This window comes from Alligator sinensis, unplaced genomic scaffold (genome assembly GCF_000455745.1).
Source record: "Alligator sinensis unplaced genomic scaffold, ASM45574v1 scaffold766_1, whole genome shotgun sequence".
Classification (NCBI taxonomy): Eukaryota; Metazoa; Chordata; order Crocodylia; family Alligatoridae; genus Alligator; species Alligator sinensis.
This window is the reverse complement of record NW_005842390.1, coordinates 267,260-276,125: the sequence shown is the minus strand read 5'-3', so window position 1 is coordinate 276,125 and position 8,866 is coordinate 267,260. Positions and strand designations below refer to the sequence as shown.

General features: G+C 56.8%; 1 protein-coding gene across 1 annotated transcript in view; it reads left to right on the top strand.

The window, feature by feature from the left end:
- The first annotated feature begins 2,632 nt into the window (after window positions 1-2,632).
- Window positions 2,633-8,866, top strand: part of NAV1 (neuron navigator 1) — a 243,154-nt gene continuing 236,920 nt past the window's right edge. The window contains exon 1 of the mRNA XM_025211157.1: window positions 2,633-2,649. The gene's annotated coding sequence lies outside the window, so the exon portion shown is untranslated. The remainder of the gene's footprint in view (window positions 2,650-8,866) is intronic.

The window sequence follows — 8,866 nt, the reverse complement described above, 5'->3', positions numbered from 1 at the left end:
GGGACTTGCTTGCCTTTGGCACCAGCATGGGTGCCCACTCAGCTGTCCTCTCCCAGCCCTGGCCAGGTACCTGTCAATCACCTTCCCCAGGAGGGGCAAGGGCACACGACCTTGTCGGTGGCTTGTGCTGTGTCCGTGGCATGGGGATCGGCAGCCATCAAGGAGGCATGAGACAGGAACTGAGCAGTGAGAAACTTCCTCAGCTCCCAGCCCAGTGCCATGGGGCCTTCTCCCTCTCTCTCCTCTCTCACGGTGCTGAGGCCCATTGCACCTACTTGACAGCCCAGCCTGCTGTGGGTTTCCCCTCGTTGCATGTTTCCGGTGGGCTGTATTGTTGGAGCCTCGTGGCAGGATGTGGAGTAAGCCCTTACAGGCAGTGCTGTACCAGGAACCGGGCTGGGCACCGCAGCACCAGGGCAGGGGGCTCTTCACACCATGGGGCCCAAGAGCTGAAATCAACAGACGTGTTCCCAGGCCCCAGACCCTGCTCCAGAGCAGAGCGGAGCAGAGCAGAGCAGGGCAGGGCTGGGCTGGCACTGATCCACCTGGCAGGCAGCGCGGCACGCAGGAGGCTGGACTCCTGGAGCCTGCCTTTTTCCCTGTGACCTTGGTCTCGTCACTTAAGCTCAAACATTCAGTTATTTGGTCACCAGTGCCATGTGAGAGCCCATGGGGAAGCAGAGCCCATTGCACTGTAGGGATAGCGAGACAGCCTCTGCCCAGAGAACTTTCCAAATAAGCAAGACAGAGAGCAAGAAGAGGAAGTGAAGAGCAAAGAGGCACTGACCCTCCCCTCTCCCACCAACTCCTCCAGAACAGACTCGGCTCTCCCAACATGGAGCCCACGCCCCAGCGCCCAGTCCATCCCACCGCCCATAAGGGCTCATCTACTCAAAAACAGAGGTGCCTAAAATTAGCGGCCGCTTCTGAGAACATGAGCTCGTGCCTGCCTGTGCCTCACTATCCCATCTGCCCCACAGAGAGGCTGGGGGTAGGAAGGGGCTGGGTGCTCATTTGGGGTTGCCAAGTGTCCTAAAATCATGGGTGGCAAGTATGGTTGCTTCCTGAGAGCCATCCCAGGGCACCAGCTCTGCTCAGCCCCCAGCAGCGCCCTTTGCTCCCTACGCAGACACTTGAACAGTCCCACTCCTGCCCCATTTGGCTCATCACATAGCTCCAGATGTTACTGGCTAGGACACTGCCCTCTGTCTGGTACAGTCTGTTCCTCCCCCTCCCTGCGCTCATCCAGGCAGCTACAGCTAATGCTTATGGCAAGGAAGAGAAGGAGCGGGAGGGGAAAGCTGCTTTTAACACCGCTTAGCAGCTGGAAACAAAGGGAGCTTCTGGCACCCCATGGACCCCTTTCAGGACCTGCTGCTGCTCTGGCTTTGGGCTTCTCCCCTCAGGTTTGCTGATACTTGGACCAGTGGTCTTTGGAATAGAGACTGCAGGGAAGAAGGCAGCCTTTCTGAAGGTAGGAGAAGCCCCAGGCTCCTCCTGAGCATGGTGGGAGGTTCTGGGGTTAGGGAAAAGAAGGAGACCATGACTGAGCCCTGGGCCAGAGAAGCTATCTGCTGTGGCTTGTGTGACTGCACAGAGCAGCACCTTGTTGAGCCAAACAGAGGACAGGTCAAACAGGAGAGCGTTTGGGTTTTCAGAATTGGTCTTTGCTCTGCATTAGAAATGGAACAGTTGGAAATGCCCAAAGACCATCCAAACCATTGCTTAAGTCATTTGCAGCATTTTGTGTTGGTTTGGCCTTTTCAAACGACTGTGCTGTGCTGGGGTGCAGTCGAACTGTCGCTGGGCAGAGCAAGACGCCTCCAAGCAACCTGCCACCTGGAACTGAAAAATGACAGGTGTAGAAATGGCCCGTTTCAGCCCAAGGGAACTTCCTCCTGCTTGGTTCTGTTTCTCCCCTGAATCCCAGTGTAAGTGACTGGTTGCTGTGGGTTTGATGAAGCCACGTGTCTGAGAGATGCTGCAGATGGGCAAGGGCCATAAGCTGCCCAGATGAGTGCTGTCTGACACCCTTCCTGCAAACAGCATGGTCATGTAGAAAGTAAAGCCCCTTTGGGTGCCAGGGGCTCTGCAGGGCAGCCAGCTGCCTGGCCCATGTATGGCTGCATCCCATGGTATGGGCCCAGTACCACCCAGTGCCCAGTACCTGCCCAGTATGGGCCCAGTACCACCCAGTATGGGCCCAGTACCACCCAGTACCCAGTACCTGCCCAGTACCACCCAGGGCAGAGCTGGGACCTGGGGCCAGGTCTCCTGAGTGCCTCCCACTCCTGGGTGGAGAGCTGGGAGGATGGCAGGATGGAGTAAAGGCCACTCACAAGCTCTGCACACACCAGTGCTCGTGTCCAGGCTTGCCTGTATTAGTGCCCCATGGTAGAGCTGGACTTGGAGGCTAAGGATCGTTCCCCCCCTTGCAGGGAATCCCAGGTGCTCTGTGTGTCACCCTGATGATGATGTCAGATGATGATGTCATCTGACTCAGCAGCCTAGGCTCCTGGGGGCAGTGGGAATGGCCATCTCAGGTTTCAGTGCTGGGCTGAGCTGAGTCATTTACGGGAACACCAGGCTGAGTAACTGGATGCACTGAGTGGGATGAGAGTGGAGCTGACCGCAGAGCCCTCTGAGCGGGTAAGGAGCTGCTCAGCCCTCCCTTGTCCCCACTATAGGCCTGAGCAATTTGCAGACAGCAGGATCCCTGGCTGAGCCCTTCTGGCCAGGGTCCCACTAGCCTTCACCCCACACTGTGCTTCAGTTTCCCCATCTGTCCGTGCAGAAAATGCTGGGAAATCTAGGATGGGGTGTGCGGAGCTTCTCTGGCTGGGGAGCAGCTTTCTGTGGCTCAGAAAATCCAGCTACTACCTATGTATCATGACCGTCCTGCCGTGGGTAGAATCAGCTGTAGTGCTGGTGACAAAGTACCTGAGTATACAAGCTGCCTACCTGGGGCAGGGGCCTGTCAGGTGGCTGCCCTGGGGAAGTGCAGATAGGGCTGCATGTGTGACAGTGAGCTTGGCAGCAGGACAGCTGCAGTATGCTGTTCTCTGCTGACTGAGTCTCTCCCTCTTCTTTTGCCTCAGTTTCCCTGTCTGTTAAATGGGGACAGTAGGGATAGTCTTTGGGGCTGAGCAAGGCTTTACTAGGGTGAAATCCTTAGTGCTGGTGAGGAGTTACAGGTCCCCAGAGAAGGCTCAAGTGTCCTTGCTAGAGAGGTGGGAGCCAGCAAGAGAGGGTCTCTGCAGGAGACTTGAGGGAGTGGGGGCAGGCAGCTGGCACAAAGTCACAGCCAAGGAAAGAGCAGCCAAAGGGATAACTTATAAGCAACAAAGTGCCCCAGATTTCCCTCAGCCAAGGCGAAAGCAACCAGGAGCCTGATGTCTGGCTGGGCACAGCTGGGTGAATGTCTAAGGGCATGGTGCCAGCTGGGGCCACAGGACACTTGCCCTGCTGAGCAAGTGTCACGGCTCCTCCTGGCAAGATCTGAGACCCTCAAAGCCCCCAGGCTTGATGGGAAGAGCTCTGGGCTGACCAGGCTACTCAGCAGCTGCCACTGCCCTCCTGCGGTGCTGCTTGGGACCTGTGGCACATGTCAGTTATGGCCTGCCATACCGGGGGACCCACAGGAAGGTATTAGACAGTGTGTCACGGAGAAGGAAAGCTGGGCACGTAGCCAATGCCTAGGCCTGGCAGTGGTGAGAACAGATCCTGTTCCCGGCACAGACCCAGCCTCACCAGGTCACCTACAGACAAGCCCCTCCATCTCCTGTGTGTGAAAGGGTCAGGAGTTACACTGTTGCCTGTGCACCATGTGGTCAGTGCTGTCTTAGAATACAATGGGCCATATGCTGGTGCCACATGTACCATCTGAGCCAGCGGTCTCTCTGGGCCAGCCTGGCCTTTATTCTGATGTGTGGCACTTGGTAAACTGTACTAGCTAGTGGGTCCAACCAGAACATAGGCGCAGCCGGCCCAGGTCAGACCAGGGGCCCCTCTAGCTCAGTATGGGGCCTGGCTGCAACAGTAGCCACATCAGATGCTTCAGAGAAGGGTGCAACTCCCAGCCCAGAGGGAGTTTTTTCCAACCTCCATGCTTTCAAGTAGGGGGTTCTCACCTGCAGAAAGCCCTGTTCTCATTACCTGTGTGACTGGCCAGTTCCCCTGTGATATCCACATGGGTCCTGACCTGAGTGGTATTTGGTGGCAGGGAGTCCCCAGGTCAGTTCTGCATGGCTTAAAATACTTTTTTCTTACTGAAGTTGGGCAGCATATGTGCCCGCATGGGGCATCTCAGTGGTTGATCCAGGCAGTCCCTGCCCAGGGGTGACCAGCCCAGCAAGATGGGCAGAGATGGGGACATGACTGGGGCCAGGGTGAGGACAGACAGAGGTAGGTCACCGGTCACTTGCAATGCCATCTCTGTGCCTGGGAGGCTCCAGAACTGTGCAGAGATGGCTAGGAGACACAGCCTGAAAGTGTGGGGGGCCAGTTTCTTCACAGAGACTACAAAGGCCAGGCCAAGCACAGCCCACGGCTACAGCAGGGCTAGGGAAAGTGCTTGTACAGTCCTCTTGGAGACCGCTCCAACTTCTGGCTGGTGGCTTGCCCTTGAGACTGGGGCATCTCTCCACTGTAAGCAGTGCAGGGCATTTTGAGGCTTCTCACAGCACCAGGGGCCACAGTGCCATGTTCATCCTGGGAACCAGGAACCCCAGTGCTGTGTTACCTTGGCCGAATCCCTAGCAGCTCTGCAGGGAAGAACATTATGGCTGTATGTTCTGGGACAAAGAAGCACCATGCCTGCCATGCAGCTTGGTGGAAGCTGGTACAGCAGTGAACACACCAGGCTAAATACTAAGCTCCCCACCTTGGGATTTGAAGGGATAGGTTGCTTGCTTGTTGCTGGTTGGGTGCAGGGGGGAGTCCTGGCTGGTCCCCAGCCTGCCCCTTCAAGGATGACCCAGCCAGGAGAGCATGTGATTATCATTCCCCTGCAAGCCACATGCCTTAGGAGACCACTGAGATGTGCAGCTCCCAGGCCCCTGGGCTGGCAGTACCCAGCAGGCTCCTCCAGACACTGAACCCAAATGGACAGATGTTGCCAGAGCAGGGCAGAACAAGCAAAGGATCATATTGCACTGAAAGAAGAGCTGCCTTCCAAGGTCTGTCTGCCTCATTAAGCCACTCAGCCTGGCCCTGGAGGCTCCATCATAGGAAGCCTCCAGCCTTCTGCAAACTGCTTTCAGGGCAGGGTGTCAGGGAGTGTGGGGCAGAGGAAGGGGGGAGTCAGGATCAGAGCAGGAGGAGACAGAGAATAGAGACAGGAGCAGGGACAGGAGGCAGATGGCACATGGAAAGGCCTAAGGAGGAATCAGGGCCTGAAAATTGATCCATCCCCACACTGATCCAGCCCCACATTGATCCATTTCTACACATCCCTACACACTCAGGCATGACCCAGGGGTGAAAACACTCCAGCTGCTGGCCAGGTGTTGGACAGCTTCCTCTCACTGACACTGCGCACACAGGTAGCAGATCCGGCTTGGGCAGACATCACAGATTTGTACCCCTGCACACCCACCTTACCTTGTCCAGCATGCTGCGAGGGAGCTGCCCTGCAAGCTGGGGCAGGGCTGTCCCAACTGGGCTGGGAAATGCCAGCCATCCACGACAAAAGCAGCTTTAAACTGAGCCAGCAAGTCCTGCCTGGGTGTGTCAGGGCAGGCCCCACACTGAGTGACCCGTTAAAAATAACCTGCAGATACACAGGGTTTTTCCTGCTCAGAAGCCCATGCTGCAGCCCAGGGGACAGGAAAAAGGTGTTTCCGGCCACAGTTGGGAGCTGTGTCAGGCCACATGGAGCTGTAAAGGGAGAAGTAGGGAGCAACTGCTAGAGGACATGAGGCCCCCTCCTGCTCAGGGACCCAGCTGTGCAGAAGGCTAGGTAAAAGCAGGACCAGCAGCATGTGAGAGCACCTCAGGTCAGACAAGCCCTGTTCAGCTGCAGCTCTCACTGGTGATGGCCAGTGCCCGCTAAAATCTCTCAGGGCTGCTCCTAGGCCTGAGACCACATTGTGACCACTGGGGTGCGCTCCGTCCCTGCTCTCCCTGCTGTGGGAAGCACATCGTATCTGGAACTTGAGCTGTGGTGTGAGGTCTTTCTGGGCCAGGAGCCACAGCCAGTGCGGCAGAGATGGACAGCACAGGTCTCCGTGGTCTCCCCCACGGGCCTGTCCAGAACCATGCTGCTTGTGACTGATTAGGGTGCCAGGGTGGTAATAAATCCAGACACCCACTAAGTTCAGTGTACACCAGTTCCACTCCCACTGAAGTCACTGGCAGAGAGCAGCGAAGCTAGAACATAAATGCTAATGTATCCTGTGTTAGTGGTAGGGCATCAGGGCTCCCCCCTGAACTGCTCAGTGTAAATAGAAGTGTAACCTTGTATCCCAGATTTGGGGAAGGGTGGGGGTGCTGAGTGCACCGGCTGGGGATACCCATCCCAGGAACCAACAGGAGCCGCTCTGTTTTTGGCAGCCGGGCACTCTGAACTCTCAGTGCCACGCTCGGGTGCTCCCTGCAGCCATTGGCAATGGGAAAGCGGCAAGTTCTCAGTCCAGCCCTTCCCCAGGACTTTGAGTCGGAGACTCTCCTAGGGTCTTGCTATTCCTGGTTTTAACCATCCTGAGGCCGGGCTCCCAGCCCTTCTCTCAGGGAGGCTATCCCTAGGCCTAGTACAGCTCCATGCTTGGGAGGCGAGAGCAGAGCACAATGAAGTCACCCATTCGGGGAACGCTCTGGGGCAGGGGGTGCAGCTTGGGGTTTACTGTCTGTCTGCAGCCAAGAGGCCAGACATTCATTTCACTGGGGTGCACATTAGGTATAGCCAGAGGAGTCCTCTGGTGCCCAGGCAGGGTGCTCAGGGCCAAGGTGCTGGGAAGTGCTGCCTGACACTGAAAAGGGATCTACAGGTGACACGCCTGAGGCCTGATGCGTCTCCCTTTGTGGGTCAATGCAGTGGTCCCTGGGCCCTTACAGCAGCAGGACATTGGCAGTGCCCTCATCCCCCTGCTTTCCTGGGGCAAGTTAGGGTGTTTGTGATATTCTGGGCATTGTGCCTGGCAGCCGTGCGAGGGCTCTTCCTGATGCTTTTACAACAGGTTTGATAACCTCTTGTCTAGGACACTTTGGATAGGGATGATCTGGCTTGAGCAGGGGGGCTGGGCTAGAAGTGACCTCTCCAGGGCCCTGCCAGCAGATTTTTCTGTTCCCTGATTCATCCAGCTCTGCATCTCCCATCCCCCTGCAGGAGGCAGCCGGTTGCACAGCACCAACGGGGGCGTTGGAGGGAACGAGTCCAGCAGAGCTGCCTGTGCAATGGCAGCTCCCACGCTCTATTTGCATTCATTAGGGAATGATATTAAAGAGGGTGGGCTCGGAACCAGCCAAGCCTTTGTTTGCATTTCCCAGCAGTTCCCCCTTTAGTCAGCAGAAGGAGCTGGTGCTTCACTGAAAGCCAAGGCTAGCCCTTCCCCTCTCCTCTACCCACCTTCCCGTGGTGACAGTACAGCCTGCAGTGCCTGGGGCCAGAGATCTGTCTGGGCCAGCGATAGAGCCAGCTGCAGGACAGTGTCCTCTGCATCCCTTGCAGTGTAGTGAAGGGTTCGGAGCCAGGCTGCAGCTGCTAGCACTTCTGTGGAGGTGCAAAGGGCAGCCCTGGCCAGGACAGCAGAGTGAGCACATCCTGTCTGCTCCTGGATGCGCTCCCCAAAGCCAGACATATATTGTGGGTCAGCCCAGCTGAAGAAAGAGACAACAGCAGAGTAGTGAAGTGGTTTAATTTGTAACCTGTTCCCCCAGCTGGTTTCTCCTGCAATATTTGGAGCCCATCACTGTGGTGCCTGGACACAGGCACTGGTAGCACAGCTGGGAACAAATCCCACCCCCATGATGCAGGGCTTGCAGCTCCCCAGGACATGTAGGAGCTGTTTCTGTGAGGCCTGTCCTCCCAGAATTTGTCTCCAGCTTCCATGCCCTGCCCTCCTTCCTGGCAGGTCCTGGACGCAGGTCCTGTGCCCTTGCAGCCTTAACTCCTAGCCACACGCAGGCAGAAATGTAGCCAGTGGGCAGGACACAGGCAGGAATTCCAGGTTCCAGGAATCCTGCTGGGAGTCCCCAGGCTTGGGTGAGGTGACAGCTCCTTTTGCCTTGGGCTGGCTGGAAAGTCCCCAGGCACAGTCCTTTGCATGGAAGATTTGGGGCTCCCAAGCCTGGCATTGATTCCACTGGCACCTGTGCGCGTCTTGCTGGTGATGTTAAGTCAGCAGGGTTAGGGCAAAGCAGCCAAGAAGAATTTAAACCATAGTGGAAAGGAGGGGATGGTGGGTGGGAGCAGGGGCCAGGGCTAAATTTGTGACTGAAGCCTGTGCCAGTCCATATTTTGTTCAAACCAGTGTGCCTTACTCCAAGATAGACCCTGCCGGATGTTGGGAGAGGAGATTCGACCCTCCAGGTATGGGTGGTCCAGCTGAGGCTCTAGGCAGAGCAGAGTGAGTGGCTGTTATTGCTAGATGTGACATCCTCCACGCAGCTCACTGCTCCCATGACTCTCCATGCACCCAGTGCTCTGATCCATTTCCCTTGGTGAGCCCATCATGAGCTGGAAGCCCTCCTGGCTGTCTGGGCAAGGCATTCATGGAGACACCCTGCCCACCCACCCCTGAGAGGTCAGGCTGCAAAGGGGCCTAGCTGGGAGTATCTGTCAGGGTACACTGATGCCAGGGCTCCTTGGCAGAAGGGAAGTAGTCCTGGCTTTGCTTTCTGCCTCCAGGGGCCTGTGCTCTTTCTGTGT